Source organism: Rhinoraja longicauda, chromosome 24 (assembly GCF_053455715.1).
Source record: "Rhinoraja longicauda isolate Sanriku21f chromosome 24, sRhiLon1.1, whole genome shotgun sequence".
NCBI lineage: Eukaryota > Metazoa > Chordata > Chondrichthyes > Rajiformes > Arhynchobatidae > Rhinoraja > Rhinoraja longicauda.
In genome coordinates this window covers 24360069-24383024 of record NC_135976.1, presented here as the reverse complement: position 1 = coordinate 24383024, position 22956 = coordinate 24360069, and the positions used below count along the sequence as shown (strand labels likewise).

Sequence of the window (22956 nt, the reverse complement as noted above, 5' to 3'; positions counted from 1 at the left end):
AGTCTGAAGAATTTGCGTGTATGTGGACCACCCAAGAATTAACATTTACTGTCGATTTTTCTCCAATGTGCAGGATTTCTTACAGCTGTGTCTGAAGCCGAGTTGGGCTCCAGTTAACTCTGCAGTTGCCATGGAGACGCTAAACTCTCACACCTGAGCTAACTTATCTAGGCATATTCAAATCAAAACACATTTACTTAAGCAGTAATACCTGATACATTTAGCCTGTCTGTTGTTCCTAAGATGGTTACAGAGTCGGCCTGTTCTGCTTGGAATAGAATAGAGAACATGGAACATTAAAGCACAGGAACAGGCCCATCGACCAACCATGTCTATGCTTTGAGGTTCAATTACAGCATTGAAAATCACAATTGACAAAAAAGCATTCATGTTGCACGATAATGATGAGGATTTACAAGATGTTGATGGAACATTATCACCTATCAATGATAACTACTTTTCAGTAATGAAAGCATATCTTACTTCACAATAGAATAGTGACACAATTGAACTACAGTGTCCGAGTCATAGCACTGAAACAGGCCATTCTGTCCATGGAGATTGGCACGTCCCGTTTGCACAGCCCATTTGCCTGTGCTAGGACAGTCTCCATTTATGTTTTGCCTGGTCCAAACACGTACAGGTTTGTTGGTTAATTGGCTTCGGTAAAACTGTGAATTGTCCCCAGTGAGTAGGATAGTGTTAGTATATGGGGTGATCGCTGGTCATCGCGGACTGGGTGGGCCAAAGACCCCACTCCCCTGCTCTATCTCCAAAGTCTAAAGTTAAGTCTGTTCAAGTGCTTCTTAAATATATCTGACTCCACCACTTGCAGCAAATTCCAGATATCAACTACTCTGTGTGAAATAATCTACCCCTTTAAACCTCCTTTGTCTCACCTTAAACCAATGCCCGCTCTCTTCTCCTTCCATGGTGTAATGAAGTGATTATACCAACGCTGTAATACAACACATGGCTTTTATTGTAACACTCGTTCCATGAGCTGTTTCGCACTCCGGACGGCGCGTTCAGCGAGCCCATTGGACTGCGGGAATTCGGGGCTGCTGGTAATGTGTTGGAAGTCCCATCGGTTAGCAAAGTTCTTAAAGGCTTGGCTAGTGAATTGCCTACCATTGTCAGACTGAATACGGGCAGGGGATCCATGTATGGAGAGGTGCCGTTGCAGCTTCTCGATCACAGCCTCCGAGGAAATGGTCTGCAGAAGGTCTATCTCAAACCAACCCGAGTAAGAGTCAACCAAAACCAGGTAGTGTTTCCCATGCCACTCGAAGATGTCGGTAGCCAACGAGGACCATGGAGGAGGCGGGACCGGTTGGGGCAGCAGGGGCTGCTTCTGTTGATGTGGTGCCAGGCTGTTGCAGACAGCGGCGCCTCGGTTCTTTCACGTATGTATTTAGACATCCCGGGCCAGTAAAACATGCTTTGCGCCCGTTGAAGGGTTGCCTCGGTGCCGGGGTGACCCCTGTGGACGTCGTTGTAGTATTCGTCCCGGAGTGCGGCTGGGACCACCGCTTTATGGCCCTTGACTATGATTCCGTCCTGGAGCACTAGTTCGTCGTGAACCAGGAAATAGGGGCGTAACTCAAACGAGGTATTTGATTGTTTGTGGGGCCAACCGCCCCGTATGAACGTGGACAGCAATTGTAAAGTCTCATCAGCAGCCATGTGTTCGGTTAGGCGGCGTAAACGATCAGTCGGCACAAACGAGACCTTCATGACCGAAAACTCATCCTGTTCGGAGAGGTGCTGTTCATTGACCCGGCGCGGGGCTCTGGATAGCGTGTCTGCTATGTGCATGTCTTTACAACTCTTGTAGATGATCTGGAAATCAAACCGCTGCAGCTGCATTATCATCCGTTGCAACCGTGCAGGGGCAGCATGAATCGACTTGTTCAAAATAGTGACCAGCGGCTGGTGGTCAGTCTCGATGGTAAAGGTCTTGCCAAAGATGAAGTCCTTGAATTTGGTGCAGGCGAAAACCACTGCGAGCAGTTCCTTTTCGATCTGCGCATAACGCTGCTCGGTATCAGTCAGAGTACGGGATGCATACGAGAAGCCGCCATCAGTCGTGGCCTGCAGGCACCCAGCGCCCAGCCCGTACTGGGACGCATCGCAGGTGATGGTGACCGGTAGTGCCAGATCAAAATAGGAAAGGGTCGGTGCGCTAGCTAACTGTAGCTTGAGGGTGTCAAAAGCCCTTTGGTGCTGCGGATACCAGGACCACGCCGTGTCTTTGTGCGTCAGTTCACGCAGGGGGGGCAGATAATTCGCTAAGGTCGGGGATAAACTTCCCCAAGTAGTTAACCATGCCGAGGAATCGTTGTAAATTTACAACGTCAGTAGGAACTGGCAGTTCATTGATGGCTGCAGTTTTCAGTGGATCTGGCCGGAGACCGCTGCTGGTGAAAACATGTCCGACGTAAGTGACCTCAGGAAGGCGAAACCTGCACTTTAGCGGATTCAGTTTGAGATTAATGCCCCTGGCGCGGTCGAGTACTCTCTTCAGATTAACATCGTGTTCAGCCAGGTCGCGACCGTAGATAAGAATATCATCAATGATGATGGCGCACGGGTACTCTGCAAACAACTGTTCCATAGTACGTTGGAAAACTTCGCTGGCGGAGTTGATGCCGAAAGGCATCCTCAGAAACTTGAAACGGCCAAAAGGTGTAGCGAAAGTAGTGAGGTTGGATGAGTCCGGGTCAAGTGGAATCTGCCAAAAAGAGCTTTTGGCATCTAGGACCGAAAACACTGCTGCGTTACCAATCTGTGCAGCGACATCTTCTGTGGTTCGCATAGGGTAGTGAGGGCGCCTGATAGCAGTATTAAGATCTCTGGGATTGATGCAGATGCGGATCTCCTGTTTATTTTTCTTGGTTGCGACGACCATGGTGGAAACCCAATCAGACGGGTCAGTTACTACGGCAATAACACCCATTGAGACCATGCGTTTGAGTTCGTTGTATATTCTGTCACGCATGGCATGTGGAACCCGATGTGGCGCTCGGACTACAGGAGTGACGGTAGGATCAACAGTGATGCGATATTTGGCAGGCAGCGTGCCCAGTTCATCATCAAAGAGGTCTTTGTAATGCGAAAGTAGTTGTTGAGTAGGCTCATCAGCGAGGCATAGTTTGTGGACCGCGCGTCCGAAAAACACCAGGCCTAGATCGTGACATGCGTTGATACCGAGCAACGTCTCTGAATTAGATTCAACAATGTAAAACGGCAGGGTGTGGGTCTGCTCACCAACAGTGCACTTCAGAAAAGCTTTTCCAAGTGGGTGCAGGATCTCTCCCCCATAAGCCCGAAGCGTTGAGGAGGCTTTATCCATACGTTCAGCATCGCAAATTTTGTGGAACACAGTTAATGACATAACGTTGACCTTCGCACCCGTGTCTACCTTGGCGAGTAGAGGCCTGTTATTTACGAACACAGTTACTGCAGGGTCAAGTAGCCTGCTAGACGGAGGGAAGAGGGAATGAATAACAAAGCTGTTATCTGCGCTGACTGAGCAGAGCGCGGGGGACGACCCCTGCGAGTCGTCATCAGCGAATTCCTGTTGAAGCAGGTGCAAACTTGTCCTTGGAACATTAGCAGGCACACGAGAACGACAACACCTAGCGAAATGGTTCAACTTTTTACAGAAATTGCAAGCCTTTCCGGAAGCAGCACAGAACTGACCTTCGCATGAACATAGTTGCAATTCAAACAGCGAGCATCAGGCGCGTTAGAGGGTCTGCGGGAGAAGTCTGTAAGGTTGACACTATGTTGCTGGCGTGGGTTGAAGTGGACAGGAGCAGCATGGGAATCTCCGAAATACGGCAGGAGTGGATAGCCTGGTCTAGGGTCAACTCAGTGTTGCGAAGCAGCACAGCTCTCAGCTTGGCATCAATCATGCCCCCTACCAGCTTATCTCGAACAAGTTCGTCCCGCAACGCACCAAATCGACAGCGCGCAGCCATGTGGCGGAGGTCACTAATGAACTGTTCTATCGGTTCATCAGCCCGCTGGAAACGAGCATAGAACTTTGTTCTTTCAATTATATGGTTCGAAGGCAAATCACACAGTTCTTTGAATTTCCTGAGTAGAACCGCAGGATTACCTATAGTCTCGGCAGGAGTGATAACCTGGTCGCCGTCGCCCACAACAGCTGGAGCAAAAACAAAGTTGTCAGCTCGGTTCATAGCCTCAGGACCCGCAAGGTTGAGTAAAACAGATGCACGCACATCAAGAGGGTCATTGCGATGAACGATGCGAGCATAATGAGTATAGTCATGCTCGAAAATGCGCCAACGTTCAGCAATGTCTAAATCAAAAACCAGAGGGTCCGGGCGACGACACGAATTAACCATAATGGAGAAAAACAGGAGCAACTAAACAAAAAAAATAAAACCCGATAAACACAGAGGAGTAGGTTCGAATCGACTCTGACACCATGTAATGAAGTGATTAGACCAACGCTGTAATACAACACATGGCTTTTATTGTGACACTTACATCACAGGAGGTGCAGTACATTCCAGCTCCGAGCTGCTGCACCTACTGACTGACGCAGGCAAGTTCTTAATATATACAGCACATAATGGGCGGGGCTACTACTAACAAACACTACGATTGGCTAGCATGCAATAGCCCATCTACATCACTACTAACAAACACTACGATTGGCTAGCATGCAATAGCCCATCTACACATGGGAAAGAGATTTTGATTATCTCACCAATCAATGCCTCTCATAGTCGTATAAACGTCTAGCAGGTCATCCCTCAGCCTCCTTCACTCTGATGATAAATAGCCTACCTAGCCTACACCTCTCCCAGTGACTAAAGTCTTCCAATCCAGATGACATCTTGGGGGATTTCCTCTGTGCTTCCCCAGTGCAATCACATCCTGCTGCACCAGACAAGAAGCAACAGAAATGATTGATCGGTGGCACATTTCACTGCCAGACTAGTGATGCAGAGGAATTGACTAATGGAGATTTGAATTCAACTCCCAACATGAAAGCCAATTTAAACTAAGTTGATCATTGCCAGAGTTGTTTTAGTAACAGTGACCACAAAACCACCAGATTGTCATAAAATATCCTGATGGTTCCCTTTAGCTGCTCAGGGGAGGAAATCTGTCATTGTGACTCCAGACTAGGGTTGACAACTGTCCCGTATTAGCCGGGACATCCTGTATTTTGGGCTAAATTGCTTTGTCCAGTACAGGACTGCCCTTGTCCAGTATTAGACTCATGGGGTGCTGTAGGCCCGGACACTGTAGGAAAAGAACTGCAGATGCTGGTTGAAATCGAAGGTAGACGCAAAAAGCTGGAGTAACTCAGCGGGTCAGGCAGCATCTCGGGAGAGAAGGAACGGACGACGATTGGGGTCGAGACCCTTCTTTAGACAGAAGATTTAAAAAAAAACGAAAATACTTTATTTCTGAGTGCTGTTTTGCACAAGCCAACCTTACCTTTCCCTCCCCACCCTCTCCCCAGCCCCTCGACAGTCAAGGCTGAGATTAAACAGCCCCTATAACGGTCCTCGGTGCTGTGCGAGCCGCTCCGTCCCACCGGTCGCTCCGCACTCCGTCCCGGCTCAGAGACGCTTCTCCTGTGTCCACTCCACCTCTTGCTCCGAGGGGGGGGGCCTGACGAAGCTGCCCAGCCAGCTCTGACCCGTTCTAACCCTCCATGGCCACCTGCGCCTCCTTGTAGCCTAGGTCTCGTACTCCACCAGAGCGTAGCCCTTGAGGTAGCCAGTGCGCCAGTCCAGGTTGAGGTGCAGGTTCTTGATCTCACCGTACTGGGCAAACTTGTCGTGGATGTCCTCCTCGGTGGCTTCCTCGGTCACCAACAGGACCTACTCCTCCACCGAGCGTTGAGGGCCTGGCTCGTCGCCGTCTTGCTCCAAGGAGTCGCAGTCTTCTCGCAGCCTGGATCGAGCGCCTTCTTCGGAGCCAAATCCCCGCCCCTTCTTCGCCTTCTCCTTCAGTTTGTGGATACTTTCGTCACCCTCATCGTCCATGGCGAAGTCCTTACCGCCCGCCTCTTGGAGGTCCAGCAGTAGATGGATGACATTTCAGGTCAAGACCCTTCTTCAGACTGAGGAAGCGTATTGACCCGAAACGTCACCCATTCCTTCTCTCCCGAGATGCTTCCTGACCCGCTGAGTCACTCCAGCATTTTGTGTCTACCTCCGGATGTTGCGTAGCAACCCGCCTCCCGGCCTAGGTGGCCACCATTGGTTGAGCGGGAGCACGTGGCCGCTAGCTGGGTGAGGTCACGTGGAGTGCTTCACCTTGTCTTCACCTTGAGTGACTTCACCTTGTCCCGTATTTGGGAGTGAGGAAGTTGGCAACCCTGCTCCAGACACACCCTGTTGGTTTGGTGCTGGGAGTCAGAGGGTGAGAGTGGTGGGCTGTCATTCAGATTGGAGACCTGTGATCAGTCGGATGCTGTCGGGATCGGTACTAGTGCCTCTGTTGTTGTGTCATCCGTGTTCATGATTTGGTATTGACGTTAGTTTTGGTTTATTATTGTCACGTGCACTGAGATACTGTAAAAAACTTTGTTTACATGCTATCCGGGCAAATCATACCATATGTGAGTACATTCTGCAGTCTTCTTCTTTTGTGTCCATCATCCATGTTTCAAATGTTACATCACTGTCATCGTCCGTCCTGAAAAGGGGGCAAACTTCCGGCGACAATCAGTGGGAGCCATCACTTGTACAGTAGATGATGGTGGTAGCAGAATTAGCTCAGGCCACTTCTAGTTTCATGGACACTTCTGCTGTGGGGTCATTCCGCAGTGCAAAAGAGAAAATAAACAGAATGCAAGTTATAATGTTAACGTAGAGAAAAAGTGCAGATGAAACAAAATGCAAGGACTGCAAGGAGATAGATTGGGAATGGGGAATTCATCCTTGGCATAGGCGAGATCTGTTCAAGTGTTTGATAACAGCTAGAAAGAAACTGTTCTATCTGGTGGTATATGATTTCATGATTTTTTATCTTCAGCCTGACTGGAGAGGGAAAAAGAGAGAATGACCTGACAATGGGTTGATGATGTTTACTGTATTCCCGAGCAGCGTAGAGTGTAGGTGGAGTTGATGGAAGGGTGTGGTGTGGGAGACTGGGTTTTCACGATTGACTGGGTTGCGTTGGCAACTGTTTGTAATTTCTTGCAGTTTCTGGCAGATCAATTGCCACACCAAACTGTGATGCACCCAGATAAGATGTTTTCTATGGTCCTTCTATGGAAATCGGGAACAGTCAATGGAGAAATGCTGTTTTCATCGCAGATGGTAATCAGATGCAAATGGGGCATTAACACACTCAATGCAAACCTAAGTTACTGGGATATTCTTCAGTACAGCATACCTCTCCATATTGTAGAGATCACATATGCACCACTAGTCATCCCACTAGTTATCAAGAAACGATTACAGAACAGTCTGTCATTACATGAGCAATGTCTAAAACAATAACAGTGAGTCAAAATAAATCAGTAATAAGAAGAAATTGAAAATATGCTGGAATCTGCAGCTTCTCATTACATAGACTGCAAGATTTGCAACATGTTTCTGATGAATTCACAGTTGGACGTATCTTAGTTCTTTGGTTATGAGATCATTTCATTGTCACCTCTCAGCCATGAGTGGAAAAGTTATAAACACTGCTAATGGGAATTGGGAAACAAGGTTTAAGGGAAAAGGAATGATTCTGAAGAAAAAGTTATTTGCTTGAACAAACAAAAATCAATAAATGTCAGAGTGTGGAACAACTGTGATGTCAAACCTGTAAGGGAAAAGGCATAGAGTCATACAGCATGGAAACAGGTCCTCCAGTCCACTGAGTCCATTCTCACCATAACCATCCATTTACAATAATCCGCCATTTAATCCATTGTTTTATATTCTCTCACATTCTCAATAACTGTTCCCAGTTTACAGTGGCCAGTTAACCTACAAAACCCAAATATCTTTGTCACAGAAAAAACGTGCAAATCCACACAGACAGCACAAGATCAGGATCAAACCTAGGTTGTTGGCACTGCCAGGCAGCAGTTCTGCCAGCTACGCCAGTGCGAAATCTTAGACTTACTCAGAACCCTGGGGTTTAATATTAGTATTGATTTTGCAGATCTACATTCTGAGTATCCTTTGCTTGCAGTTGCTGGCAACGGTTGTATCTTCGCCTTTGCTGAAATAATCAGTTCTAAATGGGTACATTTGTTAAGGACAAGCTTTGTTATGCACCTTGTTCACATAGCAAGTTGGGCCAAAAGACCTGTTTCTGTGATGCATAACTCTATGATTCTACATGTGTTCAGGGTTCAATACTGGCTCGGACACTAGAGATTGAAAACTTCCATACTTTTCTTCAAGGGCATTATTAAAGTTCATTTGAGTGTAAAAGATACCATTGGCTATGCCGTACACTTCAAAAGAATGGTATTGGAAAGTTAACTTTGACTTGTAAGCACCAGGCTTTGGAAGGGGAAGTTGAATCCCTTCTGACAAGAAGCAGGATTGTCTTCAACTGAGTTATGACAATGTATCATCCACCCATCCGATGAACAGGGATCCTCCCACCCCTCCCTTCCTTTACACGGTCTCCATATTCCCATCCCCATACCCCATTATTGCTTTAATTCCTCAAAAGGATTTCCTTGTATTTCCCAGATTATGAATGTATTTGTTCTTTCCTGTATCACCATCTCCATTCCAAAGATTGATGCTGTATGATGTTCTGTAAAGACATAGAGTGGATGCTGTTTGATAATGGTAACCACCAAGCGTGCAACCTCCTTATGTTTCCGATATCTCATGGCCTAACACCAGTGGTAGAGGAGCAGTTTATGAACTTTATCCAGTCTTACAAGAGACTGTAGATACTGGAATCTACAGCAAAACCAAACTGCGGGGTCAATCAATATCAGTGGGGAGGAAGGAATTATTGGCATTTTGCATATGGACTGAGAGTAGAGTGGAAAGATAGCAAGAAAGAAAGTCATCCACACTGTTCAGGCTGAGTGAGAAAATAGAAACAATAACGGATTTTGTCTATCCATGGTACTGCAGAGGAACTATGCACTCAACAACTGTATTACCAACTGCACAACTTTTTGCTACACTGATACCCTTGTGAGATGGATGGCCAACTTTGTGCAATCAAGATGAAGCCAATGAAAATATATTAAAGTGAATGAAGTTGTTGTAAAACATGATAACCATATTAGCAAACAAACCACATAGGTTGAGCCACTTGAAGTGACAATGGCAATATGCAGTCTGAAGAAGGGTCTCGACCCGAAACGTCACCCATTCCTTCTCTCCTGAGATGCTGCCTGACCTGCTGAGTTACTCCAGCATTTTGTGAATAAATGGCAATATGCACCGATGAGCCAAAACATTATGACCACCGACAGGTGAAGTGAATAACATTGATTATCTTGTTACAATGGCACCTGTCAAGGGGTGGGATATATTAGGCAGCAAGTGAACAGTCATTTCTTGAAGTTGATGTGTTGAATGCAGGAGAAATGAGCAGGAGTGACTGAGCGACTTTAACAAGGGCCAAATTGTTATGGCCAGACGACTGGGTCAGAGCATCTCTGATGCGGCAAGGCTTGTGGGGTGCTCCCAGTCAGCAGTGGTGAGTACCTATTGACATTGGTCTGAGGAGGGACAAACCACAAACAGTGTGTTGGGTGCCCAAGGCTTATCGATGTGCGAGGGCAACAAAGGCTATCCCGTCTGGTCCGAACCGACTGAAGGTCTACTGTGGCACACGTCACAGAACATTTTAATGGTGATCCCGGAAGGAATGTGTCACCAATACACAGTGCATCGCACCCTGCTGCGTATGGGGCTGCGTAGCATCAGACCGGTCAGAGTGCCCATGATGACCCCTGTCCACCGTCGAAAGCGCCTACATTGGGCACGCGAGTGTCGGAACTGGACCTTGGAGCAGTGGAAGAAGGTCACCTGGTCCGATGAGACCTGTTTTCTTTTAGATCACGTGGATGGCCGTGTACATGTGCACCGTTTACCTGGGGAAGTGACGGCACCAGGATGCACTGTGGGAAGACGACAAGCCGGTGGAGGGAGTGTGATGCTCAGGGTAATGTTCAGCTGGGAAACCCTGGGTCCGGCCATGCACGTGGATGTGAATTTGACACGTGTCACCTACCTAAACATCGTTGCAGACCAGGTACACCCCTTCATGGCAATGGTATTCCCTGATGGCAGTAGCCTCTTTCAGCAGGATAATGCCCCCTGCCACACTGCATACATTGTTCAGGAATGGTTTGGGGAACATGATCAAGTGTTCACGGTGTTGTCCTGGCCTCCAAATTCACCAGATTTCAATCCGATTGAGCATCTGTGGGATGCGCTGGATCGACAAGTCCGATCCACAGCGGCTCCACCTCGCAACTTACAGGACTTGAAGGATCTGCTGCTAATGTTTTGGTGCCAGATTCCACAGGACACCTTCAGGGGTCTTGTAGAGTCCATGCCTCGGCGGGTCGGTGCTGATTTGGGGGCACATGGAGGACCAACAGCATATTAGGCAGATAGTCATAATGTTTTGGCTCATCAGTGTAATGTGTATAAAGCAGCACCCAAACATTCCCCAAAACTCTCAGAAACACCGTCTATTGTTGGGAAATCCAAAACGGATTGCTGCAAGATTGTTTCAAACTGGATTGCTTCAAGATCACAGCTGACAAAACAGCTAACTTTTTATCATTAAATCACTCAGCAAAACCACTGTCCGAGCAGAAATCTCCTACATATCAGAAAGACCTTGGAACAGATTGATGGCAAAAAAATTGGAATGTTTCTTTTAATTAACATGGAAAGGTCAGTCATGTTGTAATCTTGTTATTGTTAAACTATTGTAGCACATTTCCTTTCTACAAAGGTTGTGTGTGTATTTCCTCTTTAATCCTGCGCATGTTTGTGAACAAGTCTATCATCACGTATGACAATAAGCAGCAGCCAGTTCTCAGCAGTGCAAATCTATATTCTATCAAAGATACCAACAGCTGAATCTTACACAAACTGTACAGCTTTTAATGATCTCCAAATCCATCAAAATGCTTTTTGATAATGGGATACTTTCAACTTTGTGTTAATGTAATAAACATTTTACACAGCAAGCTTGCACAAATGGCAATATAATGGTGAGATGAAACAAATAAATGTGAGGTGTTACATTTTGGTAGGGCAACCCAGGGCAGGTGTTAGGTAGTAAATGGTACAGCATTGAGGAGTGTTGTGGAACAGAAAGACCAACGAGTGCAGGAATGTTTCCATGAAAGGGGCAACGTAAGTAGATAGGGTGGTAAGCAAAGCCCCTTGCCTTTATCGGTCTAGGTATTGAGTACAGAAGTTGGATGTCCTGTTACAGCTGTACAAGACATTTGGAGTACAGTGTATAATTCTGGTCGCCCTGCTATAGGAAGAATGTCATTAAACTGGAAGAACGCAAAAAGTATTTATGGGGATGTTATTGGGTATGGAGCGTTATTGAGTTGGAAGGATATTATTTCTTGGAGCAGAGAAGGTAGAGCAGTGATCTTGTAGAGGTTTATAAAATCATGAGGGGCATAGATAAGCTGAGTAGCCATGGTCTTTACATTGGGGTTTAGAGCCATAGGTTTAAGATAAGAGGGGAAAGACTTGAAAGGGACCTAAGGAACAAGATCTTCACACAGAGAGTGGTGAGTATGTGGATGGATCTGGCAGAGGAGGCTTAGCTTAGTTTAGTTTAGTTTAGAGGTACAGTAGGGAAATAGGCCCTTCGGCCCACCGAGTCCACATTGACCAGCTATCCCCGCACACCAACACCATGATACAAACACTAGGGACAATTTGCAATTATACCAAGTCAATTAATCTCCAAACCTGTATGTCTTTGGATTGTGGGAGGAAACTGGAGATCCTGGATAAAACCCACGCAGGTCATGGGGAGAATGTGCATACTCCGTACGGACAGCACCCATAGTGAAGATCAAACCCAGGTCTCTGACGCTGTGAGGCAGCAACTCTACAAGGTGCTAGAAGCAAGTACAGTATGACCCATAAAGGATAATTGGAAGGTATGGAGGGATATAGGCTGGGCACGGGCAAGTGGGATTAATTTGACAAGCAACTTGGTCATCATGGACAAGTTGGGCCAAAAGGCCTGTTTCCATGCTGTATCTATGTGTGTTGAGGGTTTAATGCTAGCTGTGTTATGAACACCTGGGATGTGAAATCTTCCCTGCATTTCTTCAGTAGTTATTAATGTTCATCTATGTAATGTAATGTTGAGGCTCTACAAGGTGCTGGTAAGGCCGCGTTTGGAATATTGTGAGCAATTTTGGGCACCATATCTGAGGAAGGATGTGCTGGCTCTGGAGAAGGTCCAGAGGAGGTTTACAAGAATGATCCCAAGAATGAGTTGGTTGACATATGATGAGCGTTTAATGGCACTGGCCCTATATTCACTGGAGTTTCGAAGAATGAGGGGGGACCTCATTGAAACGTACAAAATAGTGAAAGGCTTGGATAAAGTGGATGTGGAGAGGATGATTCCACTAGTGGGAGAGTTTAGGACTAGCGGTCATGTCCTCAGAATTAAAAGACATTCTCTTAGGAAGATGAGGAGGAATTTCTTTAGTCAGAGGGTGGTGTATCTGTGGAATTCTTTGCCACAGAAGGATGTGGAGGCAAAGTCATTGGGTATATTTAAGGCAGTGATAGAGAGATTCTTGATTATTATGGGTGTCAGAGGTTATGGAGGGAAGGCAGGACAATGGGGTTAGGAAGGAGAGATAGATGAGCCATGATTGAATGCGGAATAGTTCTGATGGGCCGAATGGCCTAATTACTATCTCTTTTGATCTCATGATCTTGTGATTTATACATAGAAGATACCACAGATCATGCCACATGCCATCAGCATTGCACTGGAAAGTCAACCTTGACTTTTAAGCTTTGGGATTTGGCATGGGAAGTTGAATCCCTGCTGACAAGAAGCAGGATTGCTTTAAATGAGTTATGACAATGTAACCCTTTACTACCTCAGCGTTTGAAATCACGCAAGAGTTTCCTCTCTTCTGTCCATCCCCTGAACTGCAGTGCATCGTCCAGAAGGCTCAAAATCTGGGAAGAGACTAGAGAAATCACCGGAAGACACTCACATAGTAATTGATCCCTCTGGGAAACTCCCACCGGGTCCCGACCAACCGTGGATAACCTGGCGCCGTCACAACAGACTGTGGACAGGCATGGGGATGAGCAAATCGAACGTGCTGAAGTGGAGATATACTGAAGATGCGGCAGACTGCGAGTGCGGACGGGGCCCCCAGACTATGGAACATCTCCTGAGCTGTGAGATGCTGCATGACACACGCACGGTAAAGGATCTTGCAGAGGCCAACGACGTGGCACTAAAATCTACTCGCTATTGGCAAACAGCTGTGTGATGACATGAATAAATAAATAAATCCACCCATCCTTTGAACTGGGGTCTTCTCTCTCCTCCATTGCTTTATATGGTCCCCATATTCCCACCCCCTACTCCCTTCCCCACCATTGCTTTAATTCCTCAAAAACCAAATCAGGAATGTCATTGTTTTTTCCTGTATCACCTGTATCCCTGTCTTCTCCCCCCCTCCCCACCCCACCCCCAACGCCTGCCCAAGATAATTCAAGTACCTTTTACTCTCTCTTCCCCATATGTTTTATTACCATATGTACTGCATTGGATAGCAGTAACGGGATCATTCCGAGTCAGCATGGATTTACGAAGGGGAAATCATGCTTGACAAATCTACTGGAATTTTTTGAGGATGTAACTAGGAAAATTGACAAGGGAGAGTCAGTGGATGTGGTGTACCTCGACTTTCAGAAAGCCTTCGACAAGGTCCCACATAGGAGATTAGTGGGCAAAATTAGGGCACATGGTATTGGGGGTAGGGTACTGACATGGATAGAAAATTGGTTGACAGACAGAAAGCAAAGAGTGGGGATAAATGGGTCCCTTTCGGAATGGCAGGCAGTGACCAGTGGGGTACCGCAAGGTTCGGTGCTGGGACCCCAGCTATTTACGATATACATTAATGACTTAGACGAAGGGATTAAAAGTACCATTAGCAAATTTGCAGATGATACTAAGTTGGGGGGTAGTGTGAATTGTGAGGAAGATGCAATGAGGCTGCAGGGTGACTTGGACAGGTTGTGTGAGTGGGCGGATACATGGCAGATGCAGTTTAATGTAGATAAGTGTGAGGTTATTCACTTTGGAAGTAAGAATAGAAAGGCAGATTATTCTCTGAATGGTGTCAAGTTAGGAGGAGGGGGAGTTCAACGAGATCTGGGTGTCCTAGTGCATCAGTCAATGAAAGGAAGAATGCAGGTACAGCAGGCAGTGAAGAAAGCCAATGGAATGTTGGCCTTCGTAACAAGAGGAGTTGAGTATAGGAGCAAAGAGGTCCTTCTACAGTTGTACCGGGCCCTGGTGAGACCGCACCTGGAGTACTGTGTGCAGTTTTGGTCTCCAAATTTGAGGAAGGATATTCTTGCTATGGAGGGCGTGCAGCGTAGGTTCACTAGGTTAATTCCCGGAATGGCGGGACTGTCGTATGTTGAAAGGCTGGAGCGATTGGGCTTGTATACACTGGAATTTAGAAGGATGAGGGGGGATCTTATTGAAACATATAAGATAATTAGGGGATTGGACACATTAGAGGCAGATAACATGTTCCCAATGTTAGGGGAGTCCAGAACAAGGGGCCACAGTTTGAGAATAAGGGGTAGGCCATTTAGAACGGAGATGAGGAAGAACTTTTTCAGTCAGAGGGTGGTGAAGGTGTGGAATTCTCTGCCTCAGAAGGCAGTGGAGGCCAGTTCGTTGGATGCTTTCAAGAGAGAGCTGGATAGAGCTCTTGAGGATAGCGGAGTGAGGGGGTATGGGGAGAAGGCAGGAACGGGGTACTGATTGAGTGATCAGCCATGATCGCATTGAATGGCGGTGCTGGCTCGAAGGGCTGAATGGCCTACTCCTGCACCTATTGTCTATTGTCTATTGTCTATTGTCTATTGTCTATTGTCTATTGTCCCAAAACGGAACAATGAAATTCTTACTTGCAACCCCACAACAGGTACCCTGTATCTAAAAGTAGTATTCTGTAAACACCGCAATAAACAACAGCAAAAAGTTCCATATGGTGCAAAGACAAAAACACTGCTCCCAAACTTGGAGGTTGTAGTGTTTAATAGCCTAATGGTTGTAAAGAAGAGGCTGCAGCTGCTCCTGAACCTGGATGTTAAGTTTCAGGCTCCCATACCTTCGTCCTGATGGTTGGAGTGAAATGAAAGTGTGGCCAGGGTGATGTGGGTCTCTGATCATGCTGGCTGCCTTTTTGAGGCTGTGACTCCCGTTGATCACTTCAACGGTGGGGAGATCAGTACCCGTGATGGACTGGGCAGTGTTCTCCACTTTTTGCAATCTTCTTTGTTCCTGGGGTTCAAGTTGCCGAACCAGGCCGTTATGCAACCAGTCAATATGTTCTCTACTGTACACATGTGGAAGTTAAGAGAGTATTTGTCGACATACCGAATCTCCTCAATCTTCTCAGGAAGTAGAAACGTTGATGGGTTTTCTTTATGATTGAATCAATGTGCTGGGTCCAGGACAGATCTTCATAGATATGTGCGCCCAGGAAGTTGAAGATTTTGACTCTCTCCACCACCGTTGCTTCAATGAAAACTGATTTGTGGATTCTCGATCTTCCTCTTCCATAGTCAACCATCAGTTCCTTGATCTTACTGATTTTGAGAGCAAGGTTGTTGTTCTGTCACCATTTGGTCAGTCAATCAACCTCCCTCCTATACTATGATTATCGTCATCTGTAATTCGTCCAACAACAGTAGTGTCATCAGCGAATTTGAAGATGGATTTGGAACTGTATCCAGCTGCACAGTCATGGATAGAGAGTGAGTAGAGCAGAGGGCTGAGCAAGCAGCCTTGAGATGCCCCTGTGCTGATGGTAATTGAGGAGGAAGTGTTGCTGCCAATTTGTACAGATTGTGGTTTGTTGATGAGGAAGCCGAGGATTGAGTTGCAGAGGGATGCGCAGAGACCCAGTTCCTTGAGCTTGGTAATCAGTTGGAGGGGTTAATTGTGTTCAATGCCGAGCTATAGTCTATGAACAACAGCCTAACCTATGTGTTTTATTGTCCAAATGGTCCAGAGCAGAGTTCCCGAGGAAACCATCTCTTCCTCCCTTTCCCCATCGTGTTTCAGTCAATCCATAGTTACTCTGGGTGATCATGTATCTCTTCTGTGCTCAGTAGCACCTCAGTCACGGTAGCTTCTGACTTTGTGTCTGTTTCAATCACAATGTCCAGTAGGAGTCAGATTCAGAGCAGTCATACAATGTCATGAACGTTCTATGCTGGTGACCCTGACTTTGCCTGGCAACCTGGAGGACTTTCAAATCCTTTCTCGCTGCTTCTAATCTCGTGTCTGGCCGCTTGATTCCTTGTCTGTGTTTTCACTATGTTTTAATTCTGTAGCGATGGAACAATAGGCTAAGCCAGTGATCTGACTTGCTTGGAATGTAAAACAAAATGTTTGAAGGTATGGCCTAGATTTTGTGGTCTCTGATCAAATGGTTTTTCTTTTCTATTAATGAGTTCATGGCTCTGAGCGATGATCAAGGTTTCTTTGGGCTGCTGATCCCACGTCTCCTGTTTGTCAGCAGATCTGGGTGCTGGATGCAGAGAACCATGCATACTTACTCCTGCTGTGACTGCCCTCGTGGCTGATTATAGAGTCATAGATCATAGTCATACAGCGTGGAAACAGAACCTTCGTCCCAACTTGCCCACGCCGACCAACCTGTCCCATCTACACAAGTCCCACCAGCCTACATTTGGCCCATATCCCTCTAAACCTGTCCTACCCCAGACCCGCCCAACTGTGTCTTAAATGTTGTGATACTACCTGCCTCAACCACCTCCTCTGGCAGCTTGTTCTATACACCCATCCTCTATGTGAAAAAGTTGGTCAATCTGGTTTAACCATGGCACTGAAGAGGTAGGTCACAGAGTTGCTCTAATTTGGACTATGCGACGGTTTTAAGGGCCCCAATAGATAACATCTCAACATTTGTACTCAGTGTCCCGACCAATGATAGCAAGTGTATCGAAGAGCTTCTTCATTACCCTGTCTACCAGTGTCGCCACTTTCAGGGAATTATGTACTTTTAATCCTTTGTCTCTTTGTTTGACAACACTCTCCAGGGCTCAGCCATTCACTGTGTATGCCTTGTCCTGAAAGCCACCTCTGAACTAATTGGTGATCCACTGGGACCCTTGAGGATCATTCAACAACAACATAACAACATTCAAAAGAAATTCGGAGGGAAAGGTTTAGAGGGATATGGAAAATGTGCAGGCAAATGGGACCAGTGTATATGGGTGTCTTTCTTAGCATGGATAAGTTAGGGCAAAGGGCCTGCTTCAATGCTGTATGATTCCATGCCAAAAAGACTAAGACATTATCCCACTGAAATGCTTCGCACCACATATTGACTGAACCCATTGTCAATGCTTCCAAAGGACTTGAATGTTTGGGCATATCAAAAGCTTTCAATAAAGAGCCACAAAAAATTAAGCATATCACTAAAAAAGTGCAATATTACTCAATGGTAAAACATTAAAGAAAAGAGTTTAAAAAACAAGCATGGTTTAATCTAATTAATAAAACAAAAATGTACATTGTCTGCAATTTATTTCCCTTGAATTGAATAATTTGATTCCCTTGAATCTGTGTCAGATTGCAATGTCAGTTCAGTGGACAAATTTCCCACAAGGAATTCAGCGTTTAACCTCAGTCAGATGACAACAGCCATCAGTTGTACAGAACTCGGGATCTCTGCATTGACTCAATGTTGTGCTGGCATTCCAAACATTTGCAATGCCATTGAGGTAAAAACCAGCAGTTGCTTTGGGCGGCACTGTAGCGCAACTACTCGAGTCATTCCCTCACAACTCCAGTGACCCAAGTTCAATCCTGACTTTGGCTGCTGTCTGCATGGAGTTTGCATGTTCTCCCTGTGGCCACGTAGGTTTCCCCAGCGTGCTCCAGTTTTTCTCCCAATCCCAAAGATATGTGGGTGAGTAAGTAAATTCTCCACTGGAGTAATTGCCACCAGTGTAAATGAATTGTTTGGATCTGTGGGAGCATTGATAGAAATAAGGGGAGAAAAGTTTACATGGACAACAATGAGGAGATGAGGACACAAGGAACAGCAGATGCTGATTTACAAGAAAAAAGACACAAAATGCTTGAGTAACCCGGTGGATCAAGCAGGATCTCTGGAGAACATGGATAGGCGAAGTTGCCAGTCAAGACACTTCTTCAGAGGGTAATGGGATTATCATATCATATCATATCATATATATACAGCGCGGAAACAGGCCTTTTCGGCCCACCAAGTCCGCGCCGCCCAGCGATCCCCGTACATTAACACTATCCTACACCCACTAGGGACAATTTTTACATTTACCCAGCCAATTAACCTACATACCTGTACGTCTTTGGAGTGTGGGAGGAAACCGAAGATCTCGGAGAAAACCCACGCAGGTCACGGGGAGAACGTACAAACTCCTTACAGTGCAGCACCCGTAGTCAGGATCGAACCTGAGTCTCCGGCGCTGCATTCGCTGTAAAGCAGCAACTTTACCGCTGCGCTACCGTGCCGCCCATTGTTCTGTGAGCTAGCATAACTTGATGGGCTGAAACGGCCTCAATTTCGCTCCTGGGATAAATAAAGTTCTATGGTATTGTATCGAATCGTATGCCATAAGAAAATATAGAAATAAAAACCGATAGCTTTTCAGCCAAAAGTATGGGTCAATGTTTATCTATGAACTTGAAGGTGTCCCTGACTCCCTGTTATTAGATTTACCACTTCTTAATATGTGGAAGTCCCACATATTATGCCAGTAAGCCACAATGATCAGCCACAACATTGACCTTTTCCAACTCCCTGAGCCCAGACCCCTGATTCATTACATGTCCTTACCCATGAAGGATGGATTAAGCTGTTGGTGAGCAGCTGGGGAAGATGCATTGTTTGGTACGGCCATGCCCTCTTGCCGGATAACCGTGGGAAATGTGGGAAGGGAATGTGAGACAACCAGAGGAGGAAAGACAAAAATATGAGGAGATTTTCTCACTTCATTCTTGGGTTACATCAATAGTGTAAAATACAAAGAAAGCTGTTTATTGTTAATTCCGTCTTTGATCGTCAATTTTCATTGGAATCTTTCCAGGATTCCAATCCCACAGAAAAGTATGGATAGCATGATATTAAAACCCATGCACAAATTTATGGAATGTCGGTTATTCTCTCTCTCTCTCTCTCTCTTTCTCTCTTTCCTTTTTTTCTCTCTTTCTTTGAATCTCTGTCTTTACCTCTCTTTCTTTGTGGGGTTTTTTTCTGTCTCTTCTATCTCTCCCCTTTTCTTTTCTGTCTCTTTCCTCTTTCTAGTGCTCACTTTCTCGCCCTCCCTTTCTTTCTCCTTTCTTCCTCTCTTTCCTTCTCTGTTCCCTCTCTTTCTCTCCAGCCGAGTGGGGTTTAAAAATTGTGCATGGTGCCTCACTACCATGGCCTGGTGGAGTGTCAATGCTCTATAAAGCTGTGGATTACCATATTAGATCACCTCACTGATATATAAAGCATCTTGCTTTATATATCAGGGACCATACCCACTAGTGTCTCAGTAGAAGTACTCTGATCTCTGAGTCAGAAACTTGTGGGTTTATATTCATTTCATAGAATCGAGCAAATAATCCAGGGTGAAACTTGAGTGCAGACTACAAAACCATTTTTGAGAAGTAATCAAGGGGAAAACAGAGGGAGGAACTTAAAGTGATTAACGTTATTAAGGGAACGAATACCAACTTAACTGCACAACCCACAAATGTACAGCCGCCATATTTTGGCGCAGTTTACAAAGAAAAAGTCAAAACTCTGGTCAACAAGTTGGAAGCCCCCGATCCAGGTAAGTCCAGGAAAGCGCAAGGCTGCTGCAAGCTCGTGACCCGATGTCCCTCTCCTTGCCCGACCCCGTGGGGCAGCACAGTGGGCCAGCGGTCAAGTTGTTGCCCTGCAGTGCCAGACACCTGTGTTCAATCCTGACTATGGGTACTGTCTGTACAGAGTTTGTACTTTCTCCTCTTGACCTGCAAGTGTTTTCTCCTGGGTTATACAGCTTACCTGGATTGTGGGCGCTCGAGTACTTCTAACGAGTGTGATTAATGTGATTAATGTAGCATGATCTTTATGGCCAAATTTAGAACTCTACATATATAACACCATGGACTTGAATCAAGAAAAAATTGTGCCAAAACATGGAGACTCTTGTCTACTGTCTCAGTGTATCATTCCTATACGGTCATACTTAACTGTGATTGTGCTTATGGTAATACTTTTACTGAGCTGTATGCAAGAAAGGAATTTCACTGTACCTCGGTGCACGTGGCAATAAAGTACCATTGTGTCATCATGGTTGGCATGGATGAAGTGGGCCATGTGGAGCCATTTCTGTTTTGTACGATTCCACAACTCATTCTGTGAGATAAAATGGATACACTGGCCATCATCTTCCAAAGTTTCCTGGATCTTGGAGGATTCCAATGGATTGGAAAGTGCAAATACAATGCAAAGACAAAGATAAAACAGGGAATTCTAGGCCAGTTTTGTTGAACAGAAAGGGAGCGAGAGAGGGAGAGAAAGAGAGGGAGAAAGAGCGATAGTAATAACATAACAGGAAGGGAAGGGGAGGGGATAAACATGTGAGGGGGCGGATGGGACGCTGGGGATGGGAGAGCAGGGTAGAAGGGGTCGGATCTTGTTACAGATAGAAAGGGGCTTCAGTGGGCTCACACCAGGACCATGGTGCACAGATTTCTGTAATGTCCCGTCATATCAGTTAGTCTTGTGTCATGTTCTGTGTTTAGATTCTCATTTCAGGTCCCTTGACTTCCTGCCATTGTAATTGTCAGCCCCGCCTTGATTGTTTCCACCTGTGTGCCCTTACCTCATGTATATATATAGTCCACGCCTCCCTTTGTCCTGTGCCAGTTCGTATTGTGATTCATGTGCTCTGATTCATGTGCTCTCGGTCGTAGTATAGCTAGTAAGTAATTTTTGTAACTAATGTTTTTGTAGCTGAGTAAGTTTAGAGTTTTTGGTTCGAATCGCAGTGTTCTTTAATGTGAAAATTAAAGAACGCCTTTATTTTCTCCAAATTGACTCTTGTGTGTGAGTCGTGCATTTGAGTCCAGTTCCTGTGTGCCCCAGAACATAACAGAACGAACTGGCCTTAATATGGACTCAGCCGACTCTAAGATTTGGAAATCAGCCCTTGCCAACCAGGGCACTAAGATCCAGCACCAGGAGGAGCAGCTGCGCTCAGTCAGTCACGGGGTGCGCGAGCTGAACGATCGACAAGGCGAGTTCCAGTCATCAGTGACGACCCAGATTAACCACCTCGCTGTACAACTCCATCAGGTTCTGGCTCGTCTCAACCCAACCTCAGCAGCTTCTCCACTGGCTCACGTTGAACCTTCAGCCGGCCATCCGCCTGCTGTTCCGGCCACGTCTGTGAACCCCACGCTGATTCTACGCCTGGCTTCACCAGATAAGTTCTCTGGAGACTCGGAGAATTGTAGATCATTCCTTGTACAATGTGATCTCCACTTCAAGCATAACCCTGCACACTTCCCCTCAGACCAGGCCAGGGTAGCATTTATTGTGTCCCATTTGACGGGACGAGCCGCAGCATGGGCCACTGCGGAGTGGTCTCGGGGCTCCACAGTCTGTCAGGATCTAGACCTCTTCCAAAGAACATTTAGCAGTATTTTTGATCACACTTCCTCTGCTAAGGAAGCTTCCCGAGTCTTACTGCAGCTAAAACAGAACACTCGCCCAGTGATAGACTATGCCATTGACTTCCGAACCCTTGCAACAGACAGTGGGTGGAATATGCCTGCACAAGTGGATGTATTCATGAATGGGTTGTCGGAGGCTATAAAGGACAGACTTTCACCTTTTGAGTTACCCAGTGATCTAGAGACATTAATTACCAGGGCTATTCGTGTCGATAACAGGATAAAGGAAAAGGAAAGACACCAGGCTGCTGATCGTCCTCCCCATCACCAGGGGCGCTCCTCCGGGTCCTTCACACCGAATAAGTCATCGTTCCCTGTCCATCGCTGGCCGGAGAAAACAGCGCCCTCTCAGCCATCGGAGGAACCCATGCAGCTAGGACGAACCAGGCTGACTCCGGAGCAGCGACAGCGCCGCCTGAAGGACGGAGCCTGCTTTTACTGCGGTCAACAAGGACACCGTCTGGCCGACTGCTCGGTAAAAGGGGGTGGCTCACCAGTGAAAAGGAGGACACTGGTGAGCCAATTCCCCGTTTCGGACTTACCTCCTCGACCTCTGACACAGGCCACCCTCACTCTGAATCAGCAAATTGTGACTCGGGGGGTTTTGATCGACTCCGGAGCCGACGAGAGTCTCATGGACTGGACTCCAGCTCGATCGTGTAAGGTTAAATCTGTGCCCTTGTTGCAACCTATTGTGGCGAGCGCTTTAGATGGACGTCAGTTGTTTGAGATAACTCATCGTACAGAACCTGTCAAAGTCATGTTCAATGCTAACCATGTGGAGATAATGTCTTTTCACTTGTTTGACTCAGCTCAACATCCCTTGGTCTTTGGTTTCCCTTGGCTGCAGAAACACAATCCTCAGATTGATTGGCGATCTGGTAAGATCAGACGATGGGGGGTTGAGTGCACACAATCATGTCTTGTTGAACCAGTGAACAAAGGGGTGAGTTACGGGAAGATCGGGCGGTTTTGGGA

The 22956-nt window shown here is 46.3% G+C and overlaps 1 pseudogene; it reads right to left on the bottom strand.

The window, feature by feature from the left end:
• Positions 1-5532: 5532 nt before the first annotated feature.
• On the bottom strand, positions 5533-6080 carry LOC144605224 (RNA-binding protein 8A pseudogene; annotated as a pseudogene).
• Between the last annotated feature and the right edge of the window lie 16876 nt (positions 6081-22956).